Source organism: Lycorma delicatula, chromosome 3 (genome assembly GCF_047948215.1).
Source record: "Lycorma delicatula isolate Av1 chromosome 3, ASM4794821v1, whole genome shotgun sequence".
Taxonomy (NCBI): domain Eukaryota; kingdom Metazoa; phylum Arthropoda; class Insecta; order Hemiptera; family Fulgoridae; genus Lycorma; species Lycorma delicatula.
Genome location: NC_134457.1, coordinates 49100556 through 49120300, shown reverse-complemented (window position 1 = coordinate 49120300; position 19745 = coordinate 49100556). Strand labels below are relative to the sequence as shown.

General features: G+C 29.7%; 1 protein-coding gene across 1 annotated transcript in view; it reads right to left on the bottom strand.

Annotated features, from left to right (window-relative positions):
* Positions 1-19267, bottom strand: part of LOC142321573 (glutathione S-transferase-like) — a 34042-nt gene extending 14775 nt beyond the window's left edge. Inside the window, exons 1-3 of the transcript XR_012755663.1 lie at positions 19136-19267; positions 5213-5328; positions 2095-2230 (exon numbers count right to left, since the gene is read on the bottom strand). The gene's annotated coding sequence lies outside the window, so the exon portion shown is untranslated. The remainder of the gene's footprint in view (positions 1-2094; positions 2231-5212; positions 5329-19135) is intronic.
* Positions 19268-19745: the final 478 nt, after the last annotated feature.

Here is a 19745-nt window from a genome sequence, read left to right as displayed (position 1 = left end):
TTACTGTAGGATTATTAATTTACCTGCCTTTAGGAATCATGACTGAAAATGGTCCAAAAACTTAAAGAAATCCCTTTAATTCATGATTTCTTATTTATTACAAAATTAGTCAGTTCAGTATTTAATCCATTAATATACGGTTTTTTTTCAGAGCAATATCTTAATTTATGAAAGCTTTCATATAAAAGAAAAACTAATAAAGAAATTATTTACTAGCTAACCCGCCACTTAGTGTTCTATCGGTGAAAATAACCGACTTATGACCGTTTCTACTATATGATCTCTGGAAATATAATATTTTCTTTATTTAGAATATCTCCAACAATGTTCTTGATTTACATATGGATAAAAATTATACCACCCGTAACTTGAGTAGCATTTAATTAATAATGCATTAATATTTTTTAAACATATGTCTATGTACTTCACAGTTAATGTGAACTGCAGGCCGCTTGAATGTACAAAACACTCAACGTTAATGGAAACTAACAAAAGTTGTACTGTAATAAGAAATATCATCACGATTTGATTTTTGTCTGATATGTTCTCATCACCCACAGTAATCGTGCTTACTTTGAGATCCCAGGCTATATTATAAGTCTTCAGAGACACCTCTGAAGATGTAACTGAAATCTTCTAATTTAACATTAGAAATAAGGCAAAGTGGTTTTCCTTACAGTTTATAATTAGTCTGCAAACCTATGCTCATTTAAAATCAGATATAAGAACAAAATAATAAGTATTAGGCGTGTGTATTATTTATATAATTTAAATCTAAGATTAAAAAACCCTTCTTGAAAACTACGGATAAGATACATTAACATTAAATAAATAAATGAGAGAATTATTGTACTATAGTGTGATAACACGCTATTCAAAATATTAGAATTTTGACAAAATATTAGAATGAGTACGTGTAATTGTGAACAACGATAGATTGTTTTTGACATATATTTTATTTATAAATTTACAGTAAAATAACAGAAAGGATATCACTGTTATCATCGGTTAATAGAACTGTATTAAAAACAAATATTTTTACTTATATTTGGATTTTATGCCTATGGCCTGAATTTTTGGTACTATATCTATTACCGCTTCTTGTTGAAGGAGACACTGATGCAAATTACAGTAATATACTATGAATCTTTCATATTCACTTAGTAGCATTTCTTTATTCTCATTTTGTCAATATCTACAACTATCAGAGCGGGAAGAGTTAAATCCAACATAAATTCAGATTTTAAACTTAACTCTACAATCAAGTACACAGCTTAGAAGAAAGTAGATGTTCAACGTAACTGATATGTAGTACGAATATAATAACAGAAAATAAATATGAAAATATACCAGACATTTGTCGGTAATTAAACTAAGATTAATTAATTTAGAAGTGCACATGAAACGGTTAAGGAACTCGATGAATCGGCTAGATATTAAGTGAATTATTACACTTACTTTTGTTACTAATATCGGCTAGTGTAATAATTAACTTACTTTTGTTACCGATAGTAAGTTTTTTGTTTTACATTCAAATACACTGTGCTTGTATCTTTTTATTACTTACTAATAATATGAACATTATTTTACCAGCTCTCTCTGTGATTTATTAAAACTAAAAAAAATCAATCCAAAAGATGTGTTCATTCAATCATCGATTCTAAGACATGAAAATATTTTATGCTACTTAATAGATTTAACTAACCTCAAAAATCTACTAATAAAAAAGCTTTAAAATGAGAATCTATACAAAATTAAACTTCATTCCAAAAATTTAATAATACAACAGAAATAATAAAATATAAAATTGTTTTTTTATTTTTAAAAATTGGTCCTCAGATTGACAAAGCTTTACATAATATTATGGACATATATAACTTGGACACATATTTTACATAAATATATCATAATGTATGCTTAATTTACATTATTTTTACGGTATAGAAAATAAGAAGCACAAAATAATTTAATATAAAAATCTGTGCTTATTATAACTTATCAATAATTTGTGAATATTACGATTACTGTAATTATGAAACTAAAAAGTAAATAAATAAATAAATAAAATAAACATAAAAGCCGATGTTAACTTACAGACTATGTTTTGAATTTTATTTAATAGAATTGTTTTAAAATAGTATACCAGCTCCAAAATATATGGCATAACGGTCAATATGTAGAATGGCTTGGAAAGCAGGTGTCACCTAGCTTCTTGACCCTGTATAAAAATCTGAAAATAAAAATGTTAATTATCACTCAAGATACTCACTTAATATACTCCTGAGATCTTAAAATAACGAAGAATTTTTGGAGTTGTTGAAAATTAAATCCTTAATAAAATAAGATTTCTTGATGGATCGTTTGTATTTTTAAACGATCAGTTATTTAAAAATGAGGTGCAACTTTTGGTTTACTAATTAAAAATTATTATCATAAGGAATTAACATACCACGACCTTAATATCATCCCGCTACTTTACTTTAAGTGTATTCTAAGTTTTAGTCGATAAGACTGTTAAGACTGAATTAAATTTATAAAATTATTTGAAATATTTAAAATAAAAATATCCTGGACAGTTTTTGATGATTGAATATCATCATCATTATGACTTTGCACTTAAATTTTTTTATATAAATAAATAATAATCTGGCACAGTCAGGATTTCAGCAACTGGATTACTAGACTGCATCTAGTAATAGAGTTAGAATTAAGAAAAATTATCCTAAATACAAACACAGTTTATTTATTATGAACGTAATTTAACAAAAAAATTTTATAAACGAAAATAATAATAATAAAAAAAAGTAGGTTAAAACGCTATATTTCTTCCACAATACTTACAATAAACAATACATTTTTGTGTATTATTTAATGTGGATTCCATAACATTTTTTTTTTATTTGCCATCAGCACTGATGATGCAACAGAACTTGAAGTTGTATATATACAACTTGAACATTCTTGTTGTTGAACTTGAACTTGAATATATAATGCTTGAATTAAATATTGACAAATACAATAAATGAATTAATTTTACTAAGTTAATGCTTGAATTACATTGTTTGAGGCCCATTTTGAGTAATGTTTGAATGACCATCGACTTTCTACACTTTTTCTTTAAATTAGTCATTACAAAAAATATAAAGATTTGTTATTTTTGCAATGTTTAGTGATTACAGCAATTTTTATGAACTTATTTAACGCATCCAGAACCAATCCTTAGTTATGTTTTCTTCATTGTTACTTTTCATTTCTTTTGCAGAGTGAAAGTTTAACACATTTTTAATTATAACCTAATCGGTTACATCTTTGACAACAGGCTCATCTTTGTTAATACACAGCTGTATACAGCAGCTCAGACTCGTGATAAATCGCTAAAATTCATTGAACATCCACTGTAGGGTCCAAATGTCACCGTGTGATTTCCACAAGTGGTTTCCTAAAAGAAGCTTTAGGAAGGAAAAATTCAATAATGATACTGCAGTCAAGCATTATGTGTGCAATTTGTTGCCGGGGCAGCCATCTTGTTTTTTTGATGAGGGGATCATGAAGCTACCTATCTGATGGAGAAAATGTATTTCTGTTGAAGGAAACTATATAGAAAAATAAAGTAGTCTATTTGCAATTTTATTTAATATCAATAAAGAGATGTAAACAAATTCCGGTTTATATTTGAATGACCCTTGTAGATAATTTTACCTTGTAGATTTTACTGAACGTTTCAGAAAAAAGTATGCAAGGTTCTTGCTTCAGTTAGGCGATAAATAAAAAGAAATTATGAATCGTGCATAATATTACATGGATACTTCAACCATACATATTCTACTAACTACATAAGCGCCTAAAAACATATTCTCTCGTTTTTGTCCATAAATTTCTTTTGTGTTACTATAACTGTTTTTGATCCGTAAATTAGCAAATCGGTTTTAATGAATTCTAAAGAACATCAAATTTGATTATTTACTTTTAAATCTTTTAGAGACAAAATGACAGATTTTCCCAGGATAGTCAGCATGAGCAACAGGGGTATTCTATTTTTACCTGTTTCTAACAATTAATTAAAATTTCCCCTAATTTCTTAAATCTTTTATACTCTATTTTATAACATTCAGTATGATACCATCAATCACAAAAAAAACTATGTTAATAATTGATAATTATGCTCCTAAATCTGTATTCATGTTTGTCAGTCTGCAAGCCATGTTGCATAAATGAATAAGTATGGCACAATCCTCAGTTATGCTTGTTTCCTTTAATATATCTATTAAACTATTTCCTTTAATGCATTTGTTACAATAAACAATATTCAAACATTCTTCTTAAAACAACGGGAATAATATAGGATTTAAGTAAAAGTTTCTAAGGTCATCATAAACTAAATCTACTTTTACTTCAAAAGTAGCTTGAGTGGTTCTTGAGACTTTTCAATTTTAGGTTAGTAATAATTGTATTTAATATAATTACAGGATTATTTACCAATGTACAGATTTTATAGGTCAGAAAAAAAAACAGTAATGACGGTCATTTTTTGACTAATTATTTCTCAATGCAACTTAACTGGCCAAAATTCATACAACAATTATAGATCTAAAATAAAGTTTAGCAAAAGTTTTAATATACAAAAAATAAAACTTACTTCACTAAGAATGGCCTAATATTACATGAATGTGCATAAGAATGTGCCAAGAATGTGCATAATATTACATGGATACTTCAACCATACATATTCTACTAACTACATAAGCGCCTAAAAACATATTCTCTCGTTTTTGTCCATAAATTTCTTTTGTATTACTATAACTGTTTTTGATCCGTAAATTAGCAAATCGGTTTTAATGAATTCTAAAGAACATCAAATTTGATTATTTACTTTTAAATCTTTTAGAGACAAAATGACAGATTTTCCCAGGATAGTCACCATGAGCAACAGGGGTATTCTATTTTTACCCGTTTCTAACAATTAATTAAAATTTCCCCTAATTTCTTAAATCTTTTATACTCTATTTTATAACATTCAGTATGATACCATCAATCACAAAAAAAACTATGTTAATAATTGATAATTATGCTCCTAAATCTGTATTCATGTTTGTCAGTCTGCAAGCCATGTTGCATAAATGAATAAGTATGCCACAATCCAAAATTCATACAACAATTATAGATCTAAAATAAAGTTTAGCAAAAGTTTTAATATACAAAAAATAAAACTTACTTCACTAAGAATGGCCCAATTATCACTTTCAGAATGTACGATTAACCTCAATTCTGAAACTGCTCCAACTTTTTGACTAACAACACCTTCTGCAATACCTCTTGAATCGAATTTACCTTAAAAAAAAATTAACCGGTTTATAAAATAGATTAATGTGTAATAATAATATTTTCTTATTACCTCTTCAAAAACTAATACATTAATTCAGACTGAAAAAAATTAAAAAGTTCTAAAATACTAAAATAATGTAATGTAAAATATTTAAAAAATGTAAAAAATACAAATTCGATCAATTAGTATAATCTCACTGTTAAGAAGTCGCATCAGATTCACAACTAAACTTATAGACTGTTGTAGTATTTTTTATATTCCTCATAAAGCATTTACAACAGAGATGCTTATGACTAAAAAATCTTGGAACGATTAGAAATCGGGGAGGAAATTATTTTATTTATTAACAACAAATTGATAAATAAATCACTGTAAAGGGCATTTTAATTAAAATGATTTCTAGATTCAACAGATAAGCAATGATATATAGTGTAGTTTAATCAAAAAATCATTAGTTTTGAGTATTTCTAGTTCACCTGAATCTATAGATGCAAAGAATTCAATGCAAATGGAATTTGCATTTGACAATGAACTATTTGACTCTAGTAGTAGTAGTAACTACTGCTTGAATATAAGTTCTGAGCGGATGAAGTATAAACAGGACACAAATGTGTAACATATTACTTGTGCTAGTACTAATTGCATTAAAAGAATTAGTCAATTTTTGAGAAATAGCAAACATATTAGTGCATTTCAGTCAACTAATAGTAATTACCACTACAAATACAGATTAAGTAAAACATTAATAACACAAACATGATCGGGTACTTCCGTAAAGAATCACTATAACTAGTTAGAGCTTAAATCGGAATGTAAAATCCATTTCAAGAGGCTCAATAAATTACTAAATAGTAATTATAATAATTATAATAGTCAAACCAATATAATAGTCAAACGCAAATTATAATAGTCGATTTCTTCAAATTAATCAAACCGTTATAAAATTTTTGTTACCCAAATATAAAAACAAATTTTTGTTATCTTTAGAGAATCTAACTTACCTATTTTACAGCGCCCATTTCATGCCATTTTATTATTATTATCATTATCATCAATTCTGTAAAGCAGCCAACATCTTTTTTTTACTTGATGAACAGCAATTTGGTCTCATAAAAAAAAAAGATAAAAAATTCCCTGACTGTACAGCTTCCAATTATTTTAGTTCATAGAATATCATTAAACTCACACACGAGTAAGTTAGTTTAATTTAGCAGTCACCATATGAACCTTTTTTTCACGGTTACAAATCATAAACTTGATAGAAAAATAACAGAGGCAGACACTAGCCAAAGTGAAATTCTTAATTATTATTCTCAAATAAAATCGAGGAAAAGTATATTATGTATTGTAGTGCAACAAAAAAAAGTTAATAATTAATTTGTCGCTCTATATTATTTATCCAGTACTTCTTCTTATAACAGCTCTGAGATAGAAGAGGCATAAATCAGAGGTCCTTCATTTGACATTACACATCTTAATTGTGAACAAATATTGATATCAGCTAAGCGGATATCAGCTAAGTGCATATCAATAATATTGATATGCACTGATCTGCAGCAGTATATTCAGCTCATAAGGACATGCAGTCAGCTTAATATATTGTTTACTGATGCCCTTTTGCAGAGGGGAAGGGATCTCTACTTTAAACTTAAAATAGCAGCCTCCAATCCAATCTGGAGCCTTTTCCAAGAAAACTCAATTTAAAATTGTTTGAGTGATTATAACAATTTATTTGCATACCTACAATCACAGCAGTGACAGCAGTTTTGTGGCAAATATTTAAGTCTTATAATCTAGAGGTCTTAAGTTCGACTCTCCTTGAAATTTTTTTTAACTTTTATTCTTTTCTTACTCACACTAATGGAAAAGATTTCTTATTATATAGAATTTATAAGAATCTAGAAAAAAAAAAGAACTTGATGTACCTGATCATTATTTTATTTGAGACTCAATTATCCTAAAATTTTTTATAAGAATAACAAATAAATTTATTTTAATTTTTCAGTATGCCTGTTACAATCCATAGTATGATAATTTAAAAGAATACTAGTAAAATATAAATATTTTCAGATTGTAACAGGAAAACTAAAAATAGAAATAAATTTATTTATTTTAATTTTTTTCAAATTTTATAACAAAATCTGTAAGGTTAATAATTGTTACATTCAAATAAAATAATATCAGTAAACGAGAAATTCACATAATTTTTTTTCAGATTCTTATAAATACCACAGTAAAATTCCAATTATCCGGACTGATCTTTGCAAGGCAAATTCTAGGTAATTAGAAATCTGGATAACTGAAAAATTAAAAAAGGATTAATCATACATTCTGGGCATATCACTCACGTGCATAACGGGCATCATACTTAAAGAAACAAAAATGTAAAAAAATAAAAGTTTTTTTTTTTGTCTTCAGTCATTTGCCTGGTTTGATGCAGCTCTCCAAGATTCCCTATCTAGTGCTAGTCGTTTCATTTCAGTATACCCTCTACATCCTACATCCCTAACAATTTCTTTTACATATTCCAAACGTGGCCTGCCTACACAATTTTTCCCTTCTACCTGTCCTTCCAATATTAAAGCGACTATACCAGGATGCCTTAGTATGTGGCCTATAAGTCTGTCTCTTCTTTTAACTATATTTTTCCAAATGCTTCTTTCTTCATCTATTTGCCGCAATACCTCTTCATTTGTCACTTTATTCACCCATCTGATTTTTAACATTCTCCTATAGCACCACATTTCAAAAGCTTCTAATCTTATCTTCTCAGATACTCCGATCGTCCAAGTTTCACTTCCATATAAAGCGACACTCCAAACATACACTTTCAAAAATCTTTTCCTGACATTTAAATTAATTTTTGATGTAAACAAATTATATTTCTTACTGAAGGCTCATTTAGCTTGTGCTATTCGGCATTTTATATCACTCCTGCTTCGTCCATCTAAGTAATTCTACTTTCCAAATAACAAAATTGTTCTACCTCCATAATCTTTTCTCCTCCTATTTTAACATTCAGTGGTCCATCTTTCTTATTTCTACTACATTTCATTACTTTTGTTTTGTTCTTGTTTATTTTCATGCGATAGTTATTGCGTTGGACTTCATCTATGCCGTTCATTGTTTCTTCTAAATCCTTTTTACTCTCGGCTAGAATTACTATATCATCAGCAAATCGTAGCATCTTTATCTTTTCACCTTGTACTGTTACTCCGAATCTAAATTGTTCTTTAACATCATTAACTGCTAGTTCCATGTAAAGATTAAAATGAAACGGAGATAGGGAACATTCTTGTCGGACTCCCTTTCTTATTACGGCTTCTTTCTTATGTTCTTCAATTGTTACTGTTGCTGTTTGGTTCCTGTACATGTTAGCAATTGTTCTTCTATCTCTGTATTTGAACCCTAATTTTTTTTAAATGCTGAACATTTTATTCCAGTCTACGTTATCGAATGCCTTTTCTAGGTCTATAAACGCCAAGTATTTTGGTTTGTTTTTCTTTAATCTTCCTTCTACTATTAATCTGAGGCATAAAATTGCTTCCCTTGTCCCTATACTTTTCCTGAAACGAAATTAGTCTTCTCCTAACACTTCTTCGACTCTCCTCTCAATTCTTCTGTATAGAATTCTAGTTAAGATTTTTGATGCATGACTAGTTAAACTAATTGTTCTGTATTCTTCACATTTATCTGCCCCTGCTTTCTTTGGTATCATTACTATAACACTTTTTTTGAAGTCTGATGGAAATTCCCCTTTTTCATAAATATTACACACCAGTTTGTATAATCTATCAATCGCTTCCTCACCTGCACTGCGCAGTAATTCTACAGGTATTCCGTCTATTCCAGGAGCCTTTTTGCCATTTAAATCTTTTAATGCTCTCTTAAATTCAGATCTCAGTATTGTTTCTCCCATTTCATCCTCCTCAACTTCCTCTTCTTCCTCTATAATACCATTTTCTAATTCATTTCCTCCGTATAACTCTTCAATATATTCCACCCATCTATCGACTTTACCTTTCGTATTATATGTTGGTGTACCATCTTTGTTTAACACATTATTAGATTTTAATTTATGTACCCCAACATTTTCCTTAACTTTCCTGTATGCTCCGTCTATTTTACCAATGTTCATTTCTCTTTCCACTTCTGAACACTTTTCTTTAATCCACTCTTCTTTCGCCTGTTTGCACTTCCTGTTTATAGCATTTCTTGATTGCTGATAGTTCCTTTTACTTTCTTCATCACTAGCATTCTTATATTTTCTACGTTCATCCATCAGCTGCAAAATGTGTCGTCTGAAACCCAAGGTTTTGTACCAGTTCTCTTTATTCCGCCTAAGTTTGCTTCTGCTGATTTAAGAATTTCCTTTTTAACATTCTCCCATTCTTCTTCTACATTTTCTACCTTATCTTTTTTACTCAGACCTCTTGCGATGTCCTCCTCAAAAATCTTCTTTACCTCCTCTTCCTCAAGCTTCTCTAAATTCGACCGATTCATCTGACACCTTTTCTTCTAGTTTTTAAACCCCAATCTACATTTCATTATCACCAAATTATGGTCGCTATCAATGTCTGCTCCAGGGTAAGTTTTGCAGTCAACGAGTTGATTTCTAAATCTTTGCTTAACCATGATATAATCTATCTGATACCTTGCAGTATCGCCTGGCTTTTTCCAAGTGTATATTCTTCTATTATGATTTTTAAATTGGGTGTTGGCAATCACTAAATTATACTTTGTGCAAAACTCTGTAAGTCGGTCCCCTCTTTCATTCCTTTTGCCCAGCCCGTATTCACCCACTATATTTCCTTCCTTGCCTTTTCCAATGCTTGCATTCCAATCTCCAACTATTATTAAATTTTGATGTCCTTTTACATGTTTAATTGCTTCGTCAATCTCTTCGTATACACACTCTACCTCATCATCATCATGGGCGCTTGTAGGCATATAGACGTTAACAATCGTTGTTGGTTTAGGTTTTGATTTTATCCTTATTACAATGATTCTATCGCTATGCGTCTTGAAATACTCCACTCTCCTCCCTATCTTCTTGTTCATCACGAAACCTACTCCTGCCTGCCCATTATTTGACGCTGAGTTAATTACTCTAAAATCACCTGACCAAAAGTCGCCTTCCTCTTCTCACCGAACCTCACTAAAATAAAAGTATTTCAGTAAAATTAAAAAGAGACTTCAGAACTCAAAATCATATACGAATTGAAAAAAGTAAATTAAAAGACCCACTAAAAACAAAGGTAGATAGAAATACATTTGTTGGTGAAAATTTTATTTGAACAGTATTTTAGATTTTTATAATAGTCTATTAATTTATTTTAGATTGCCTAGTGCAGATGTAAATGGTCCAAATAGTCAGACATCTGGAAAATCGGCATTCGGATAATCATCATCCTACTGTATATATAAAATAAATCCTGCATCAGTGTATATGTAAGAAAAAGTAAATGTTAAAACGATAACATGGAGACTCAAACTCAAGCCCTCTACATTATGAGACTAGAATGCTCACCACTCGACTGCTGCTACCGCTATAATTGTAAATATTCAAATAAGTTACTTGAACCTCACAAAAATCTTTAAATAGAATTTACTCAGAAACGGGGCTGACTTGGAAGTTGCCTTTGGATTTAAAGTAAGGATCTTGCAAAAGCGCATCAATAAACTCTGTTGTAAGCCGATTGCCAGCCCTTGTCAGTGAAGAAGAAAAGAGCTATGATGCCAGGAAAGTAAGTGTTTTAACACTTCAGTCCTCGCTTTTTACATAAGCTGAACATGGAATTCTTGCTATTTTATGTTGTTAGGCGTGACAATATTTTTCAAGCAATATCCCAGAAATCTTTCACCAGAATGAAAATATTGTTCATACTGTACCGCCTAGAAGATAAGATGTTAATAATTGTCTTTTTTATTTTATTTTTAATTACAGTTCTCTCTACAAATCAGATCCTTCAAATTTTAAATACAAACATATTTAAATCAAAAAAGAAAAAGTATATAAAAACATACCGATTATCACATAACCGTCATAACTTGTCTTGTTCTCTGAAGCTTCAGATAGCGGAACAATTTTTGGTAGAACCTCTAAAACCTATCAGATGGATGCTCAGCATTTCCACTTGTAAATAAATAACCGAAACAGAAAAAATATCATAAGTTAAATTTATACTAACTCTTTCTTCATAATTTTTTATGAATCTGCATAATAATCGGTGACTTTAACTTAAACCTACTTTCCAATCTAAAATAGCATTACCTTCTGGTAAAAACAATCGTTTAAATTTTGTACAAATGTGAATGGTGGTGTTTTTGTGATTTTGAGTCAACCTTCTTAGAACCCATCTCAAAAACATCCTGTGGTGTTTCAGTTTATAACTGAATGAAAAATACAGATACGCCCGCTATAAATTTCAGCAATTTACCAAATTTCAATGCATTTGTCCTTGCAAATACGATTATTAATGTAATTCTGCAAAACAGCAGTTGAAATTTCCACCAGTCTTCTACTGTGATGGAAATCTGTGACACTTGTTCAGCTCTATTTAAACTGTTTGATTTTTACCGTACTATTTTAACATCCATGAGTGAATTTCAGCCGGTTTTACATCTTCAAAAAATAAAAATCTTATAACAGTACATGTTTCAAGAGGAGAGAAACAAAACATATGAATTACTGTGACTGGTTTCTCAAAAACATTGTCGATGGACAGATAGACCAGATGCTGTATTTCATGTTAGATGAGACACAGCATTTTTGGTCAAGCTATTTCACACAACACTGGCTACTGGATGACTGAAAATCCTCACTAGGTATTTGAGGTCCACTTCACGATGAGAAAATTGGTGTACGGTGTACCATTTCTGGTAATAATAGAGCAAGCCCAATATATTTTGACCAGACTGTCAATTCAGAGGCGCACTGTATAATTATCAAAGAATTCTACTCTTAGTTAACAGGTCATGAAAAAGAGTGTGGCTTCTTTCAACAAGACAAAGCAACATCTCGCATATAAAACAATAGCGTACATTGAAATGGCTTTTACAAATAATGAACTGTCAGCAGAAGGCGGTAGCTTCTGCATTCCCCAGATTTATCTAGCGAGTTCTTTGGGGCTATTTGAAGGATAGAGTTTACAAATCAAATTCCCGATCGATAAAATTGAAATGCAAGTAACCGTATAGCTCAGGCAAAGCCACAATAGGGATATTAGTTAAATATATAAGCGGTAATGCAGATAGATTCTAGCACCTTGGTACAATAACGTGTATCAAACGATCAAAAAGAATTTGACATACAGTAATGCGGCGGTTATCAAAAGGGTGCATTTAAGGACCACCAGAAGACATGAGGAATCCACGCATTAACCTGCCCAAATGCAGATGACTGACAACTTCTTCATAGCGACTGTCTTGCACTGACTATTTCCAAGGTAATATTCTAGATTTAATATAATGTAAATTATTATGAAATTAAATCTATGTATCCTATTAGTTGATATTGAACAAAGCGTATAATTAAAATGAATAAAATTATTCTCAAAGATCAGTTAGTTATGATTTTCTTTGATCCATTAGCCGCTAATAAATTTCATTACAGAAACTTCTCTTTCTTTTTACTCTCTTTCTCATTAAAAATCTAAAGGAAAACTAAAGAAAAACCTTTTTTGCCTTTTTAATATAACTATACAACCACATGAAACAAAAAAAAGATTTAAAGCTATGGCCTGTTGTCAAACCAACAGATTTGACAAAATATGAATAAAAACAAAACAATCGGATAATGAAATTTAGATAATCTAATAATTATATTATTGTTCTTTATTAATTTATACACCTTATATTTTTTATTCCATTCTACTTTAATAAATTAAAACCAGAGTATGTCGGTAATAATGCTTAATAAATATGTCGCTAAAAAGTAAAAGATAATTTTATACGTACAATGGATTTAAAAACGCATTAAAACTTAGCTAACAAACTTACTTTTAATTTTTGAACTTTTCCTTTTAAAGAAGATTATGTTCCAATATGTTGAAATAAAAAAGGTTTGCAGTGAACCCAGAGTTCATCTTTTGCTCTCCAACATGCTGCCTGTACAGAAAAATGAAATAAAAATTCTTTACTAATAAAAAAAACTCGGCAACAAAGTTTTATACTTTCCTGGCATCGGTTCTTTTAACTACAAAATGGAGAAATAAATATACATGAAAAAAGTTTAAAGAGTCGATATTTTAATTGAAAATTTAAAAATATTTGTTGATTGATTTGAGTGTTATTTTCTGCCCGTCCTAGCATTGTTACTCTAGCATTTGTAGTTGATGCATTTCAGAGTACCTCCATTCTCTTAACTACTTTTAGCACTGAGTCTTCCTGAGATGGGATCATTGAATAAATATCACTCCCACTAACCATCCATACTGTCATGGTCTATTGTACTTTGTCCCTCCTGCTCTAATAGTTATATAATTTCTTGAAACTAATCCTGATTCTTCATTTTAACAATTTTAAATTTTTATAAAAAAATTTCATCACATTGAGTGTTTATTACACAATTATTTTGTTTATTTACGTCCAAGTAACCGATAAATTTTTTCTAGACTTAGATGTATGCTCCTTTTTAGATAGTATATGCTTCTTCATGTACAAGTGATGGTCAAGAAAAAATCCTATGTACATCATCTGCTTGGAATAGAGTGATGTCAACAAAACTTACTGGTGAGTATTCCTGCATAGGAAGTTGTTACTAGATACTGTAAAAGTGACATTAATAGACCTGACTAACTGACCTTCACCCTCCATTTATCTAACCGCTTTCAAAGACTATTTAAAAAATTTACAATTTCTCCAAACACGTGGATTTCTATAAACAAGAATGGCTGTCAGTTTAAAGCAAATCTGCAGTGTACATTTAGTAAAATATTGGGCCAAGAACACTTCCTTGTTGAATACTGGATTTTATATCGTACTAATCTGTGAGAACATCTTAAATCTAGTTTAAAACAGCTTATTTCCAGGTATAGAACTATCTATAAAACATTATGGTAGGTCTTTCTTCTTTTTACATTTTAAAATAATGCCGCACCTCATCAAACATCCAGATAACACAGACAAAACAGTTGCTTTGATTCAAAAATAATGTTGTCCGATCTGACAACATGGAAAAACTTGCTGTATGGCTGTCCTTTCACATAAAATCAAAGAAAAATGATTTCAGCTTTTGAAGAACAGTTAAACACTTTAAGCAATACTGGAAGGAGAATAATGGATGAGATTACACCACAGATATTTACCAGGTTATGAATCATAATAGTTATGCTATTAGCATATGCAAAAGTCTGGAGAAATGTCTGATTCATAAAATGATGTTGAAAATAACTGTAACTAAAAAATAGATTTATTTTTATAAATATTTAAAAATATATATTATGTAAATATATATATTTAAAAATATAAAATTAGATTGTAATGTTTCTAATATGTTCTGGTGATGCTTCTAATACGTGACCGGTGATTAAATTGAAACCTGGAGTTAAATTTGCATTTATTTATTTATCTATCAATCACTTTCAGAACTTCTCATGGACTAAAACGTTTCACTGGCAGAGATACCTTAGGAAGGAAATTTGTTTTTGTTATTGCCTTCTGTACTATTTGAGACTGATAAAATTGAAATACTTAAGGGTGATGTTCCACAAATAACCTCACTTCAGAAATTACATCAATGTTGCTATATTTAAAAAATATCCTGTTCTTGTTTTCCTCCTAACAAGCTGTTTGCATCTTACAGTGAAATTAGTAATGAATGCCCCGATTCACTTGCTGGAAATAATTTCCACAAGATCAATTATGTGATTCATCATCTATTCAATAATAGACGATATATTGCAGCTGATAGATGAACGTAGAAAATATAAGAATGCTAATGATGAAGAAAGTAAAAGGAACTATCGGCAATTAAGAAATGCTATAAACAGGAAGTGCAAACTGGCAAAAGAAGAGTGGATTAAAGAAAAGTGTTCAGAAGTGGAAAGAGAAATGAACATTGGTAAAATAGACGGAGCATACAGGAAAGTTAAGGAAAATGTTGGGGTACATAAATTAAAATCTAATAATGTGTTAAACAAAGATGGTACACCAATATATAATACGAAAGGTAAAGTCGATAGATGGGTGGAATATATTGAAGAGTTATACGAAGGAAATGAATTAGAAAATGGTGTTATAGAGGAAGAAGAGGAAGTTGAGGAAGGTGAAATGGGAGAAACAATACTGAGATCTGAATTTAAGAGAGCATTAAAAGATTTAAATGGCAGAAAGGCTCCTGGAATAGACAGAATACCTGTAGAATTACTGCGCAGTGTAGGTGAGGAAGCGATTGATAGATTATACAAACTGGTGTGTAATATTTATGAAAAAGGGGAATTTCTGTCAGACTTCAAAAAAGTGTTATAGTAATGATACCAAAGAAAGCAGGGGCAGATAAATGTGAAGAATACAGAACAATTAGTTTAACTAGTCATGCATCAAAAATCTTAACTAGAATTCTATACAGAAGAATTGAGAGGAGAGTGGAGGAAGTGTTAGGAGAAGACCAATTTGGTTTCAGGAAAAGTATAGGGACAAGGGAAGCAATTTTAGGCCTCAGATAGTAGAAGGAAGATTAAAGAAAAACAAACCGACATACTTGGCGTTTATATAGACCTAGAAAAGGCATTCGATAATGTAGACTGGAATATATAGCGGTGCTAAAGGAGAATGTTAAAAATCAGATGGGTGGATAAAGTGACAAATGAAGAGGTATTGCGGCAAATAGATGAAGAAAGAAGCATTTGGAAAAATATAGTTAAAAGAAGAGACAGACTTATAGGCCACATACTAAGGCATCCTGGAATAGTCGCTTTAATATTGGAAGGACAGGTAGAAGGGAAAAATTGTGTAGGCAGGCCACATTTGGAATATGTAAAAGAAATTGTTAGGGATGTAGGATGTAGAGGGTATACTGAAATGAAACGACTAGCACTAGATAGGGAATCTTGGAGAGCTGCATCAAACCAGTCAAATGACTGAAGACAAAAAAAAAAGTATATATTATGCATATTTAATGTTAATTATACGAGGTTAGCGAGCGTAGGTTATATTTAGTTAGGTTATTTTGATATACGTACGATTTGTCAGTACACGAAGTTAACATAACCTAAACAGCAGCTGTAGCTGTGGTGATGTTAATACGTTTAAGTACCAAACTCTTATATGCATTAGAATATTCGTTGTTAGGTCATCGCTCTGTAACCCATAAAATAAATGAATAGTAGATCAGGGTTATACTTAATCTTTGACCTTATAAACTTAATTTATTAACTGTTCTTTGCCCATATTTTATTTCCAAAGAATGTTTTTTTCTTTATTGTTATCTAAATAAATAAGCAGACCAATATTGATGATATTATTTTCTTTAATGTTTCGATCATTCTTCATAACCGGTTGAAAATGATTCAATGAAACAAAATGGTAAATTCAATAAAAACCTTACATTAATATTTGTTATATTGTAAATATATTATAACTCAAAAATAATATTTCATCATAAAAAGGTATTTGTAAATTTAATTTCTGTTTATTGTTAATGAGTAGAAGACATATGTTGAAACCAAAGAATTTGATAAAAGTTGTTTAAACGACCTTATATTACCAAAAACATGATTGTGTTCACTATTTAAATAATTTAAATCATTTAAATAATTTTACATTACATTGTTGAAAAAGATATATATGTTAATGAGCGTGTATGTTGACAGTACAAGCTCTAAATTTAGCCTAAAATGAATTTAGCCATGGATTACTAATATAAAATATACAAATTTATTTACTAGCTGCCTCTCTACCTTTGAAGTATATGTAAGAATATAACTAATTGATTTCTCTTCATGATACACACACTTTGTGGCGTGAATCTCCAGATCAACATTTTGCACTTAGAACTATAACATATGTCTAATTCAAATATCAAATGAAAACAAAGTAAAATCATTTCTCTTTTTTAATAGTACCTTTCCATCCATTCTGTCTCTGTGCAACAGAATTAAGTCTCCAATTTGAGTAGTCATTCATAGAAACTCAAAGAGATTTATTTCACAAAGAGGTATTCCTACCAAAATCTTTTCCGATAATGGTCCATCCATTTTGCCAAGAATATTTTGTAAGACCTATTTAAATTCTTAAATTCAGAAAATCTAAAATCAAACATTCATCTTTTCATCCAAACAAAATATATCTTGGTCATTCATTCCAGCCTCATCAGCCCATTTTGGTGACTTATGGGAAGTACAATTAAAAGCGTGAAATATCTATGTTGTGTTGTAGGACAAACAATCTTGAATACAGGTTTAAGCCTGTCTAATTTTCATTCCATTTCATTATTTTATTATGTACATTATTACAAAGATTATTCTACTATTCTTATGTATTATCCATAATTTATCTGGCAATTAGTGTATTCTATTACCACAACCAACGTGTTACACCGCGGCTGGAATAGCTGTACACAAACAGTTTCAATGATAATGATGAATAATTAAATTATGAACGATAAATTTTGTCAAAACTGTTGTGAGAAAAGACTAGGTATACCACTAATTGATATGAATCGATATAAAGGTTACGATAAAATAAGTCAAGTCAGATAGTAATTCCAGACGAATAGTATTGTTAGAAAGACAAAGCTTGAATTAAGCCTTAGTAATGAAACAAAAAAAAGCATAACAGGAATTGATCAGAATTTTAAACACCTGCATGCCATGAATAATTTCAAAATTTCACAGATTGAATCACGGTACTATTTATAAATAACAAATCAATAGATTCATTATTGAAAGTACCTAGTAAACTTCCAAATTTACCAAAATAACATTCAATTATAATCAGATCTATCTCTGTACTATTAAAGATTATTTGATCAACACTAATCTAAAATCTACAATTATTTGATGTCCTGTTAATATCAATGGATCAATCATCCATCAATTGTTAATAATAATCATTGTTAATATCAATGGACATGATACTAATAAAACTGAATTTTTAATAAATGTCACAAATTATAAATTTTATAAATTATAATCAGTCACAAATTATTAAGTCAAATTTATAATTCATGTCACAACTAGAAGCCACATTACAAGGTGTATTATAAGGTGTATAATACCAAAAACATGATTGTGCTCACTACCCGGTTTAAACAATTTTAGATAGCTGAAGAAATGTTAAATTCTTTCTAAGTTAATGAAAGTACCCTCTTTGTATAGCAATTGTTTTTGATAATAATAAAGATATTAATTAAATATGAATAAATTAATGATAATATGAATTGCTGCAATATTTCCAATATCCTTTCCCTGGTATTAATTATGAATTAAGTACTGAATTGTAGAACCTTCAATATCCGTGATCAGAGGACCAAAATATGTTTAACTAACCTATTTTGGTATATCTCAGTTACGTTTAGATCGTGCAATAATTTTATTTCCTCGGTGAATTATTTTATTGGTCGATTAAACTAAAATTTATAACCGTAATTTGTTTCTGTTTGTTAATTTTTGGGATATTATTTCGCCGGTATTATAAAACAATGTTAGAAATGTTTGGGTATACGAAATAGTTAATTTATTTTGTAAAAATAAGAGAGTCCAAATTGTATTTTAAAATTCATTACGTGATAAGTTTGGATACAACAGGCAAACAAAAATAATGGCATTTATTTTAAACTACATTAAAATAATATATATAAGAAATTCTTACCTCGATCAACAACGAGGGTCATATGTTTAAAATAAGCAATGTATAAATATAATAATAATAGTAGTTAAACATGACTGAACACAGACATGAGGATCCAAACTGAACTGGCAATCAACCCGAGATGACCGCTGGATTCCATACCGTCAAATAAGTAATTTCTCTGTCGCCCCCCCCCCTGCAACAACCGTAGCTTCCCGATAAAAAAAAAATGTTCAACCGTCATAGCAAAATTATGAAAATTGCTCACCGTCTAAAATGTATTCCTACACTGCACCGTTTCATCTCGCATAACAAGCGACCGACCGACACCTACAGTTATATTAACTTAATATTATTTTTTTAAAATCATTTGATAACTTATAATTATAACAAATAATTGAAAGCAAATTTTAAAACGTATATACACGTTAACAAAGGAACGTAACCAAGGAATCCAAACGGTAGTAAGGTTTTCAATTATTTCTTTTTACCTAATATTGAATATACCTAATATAATTTATTCACGCATACTTTATAATTGCACTTAGAATCCTCTTTAGTAACTAATCAGAAAAACAACAGGATCATTTGTTTTAATACAGATGATAAAACATATTAATGAATAGTACAT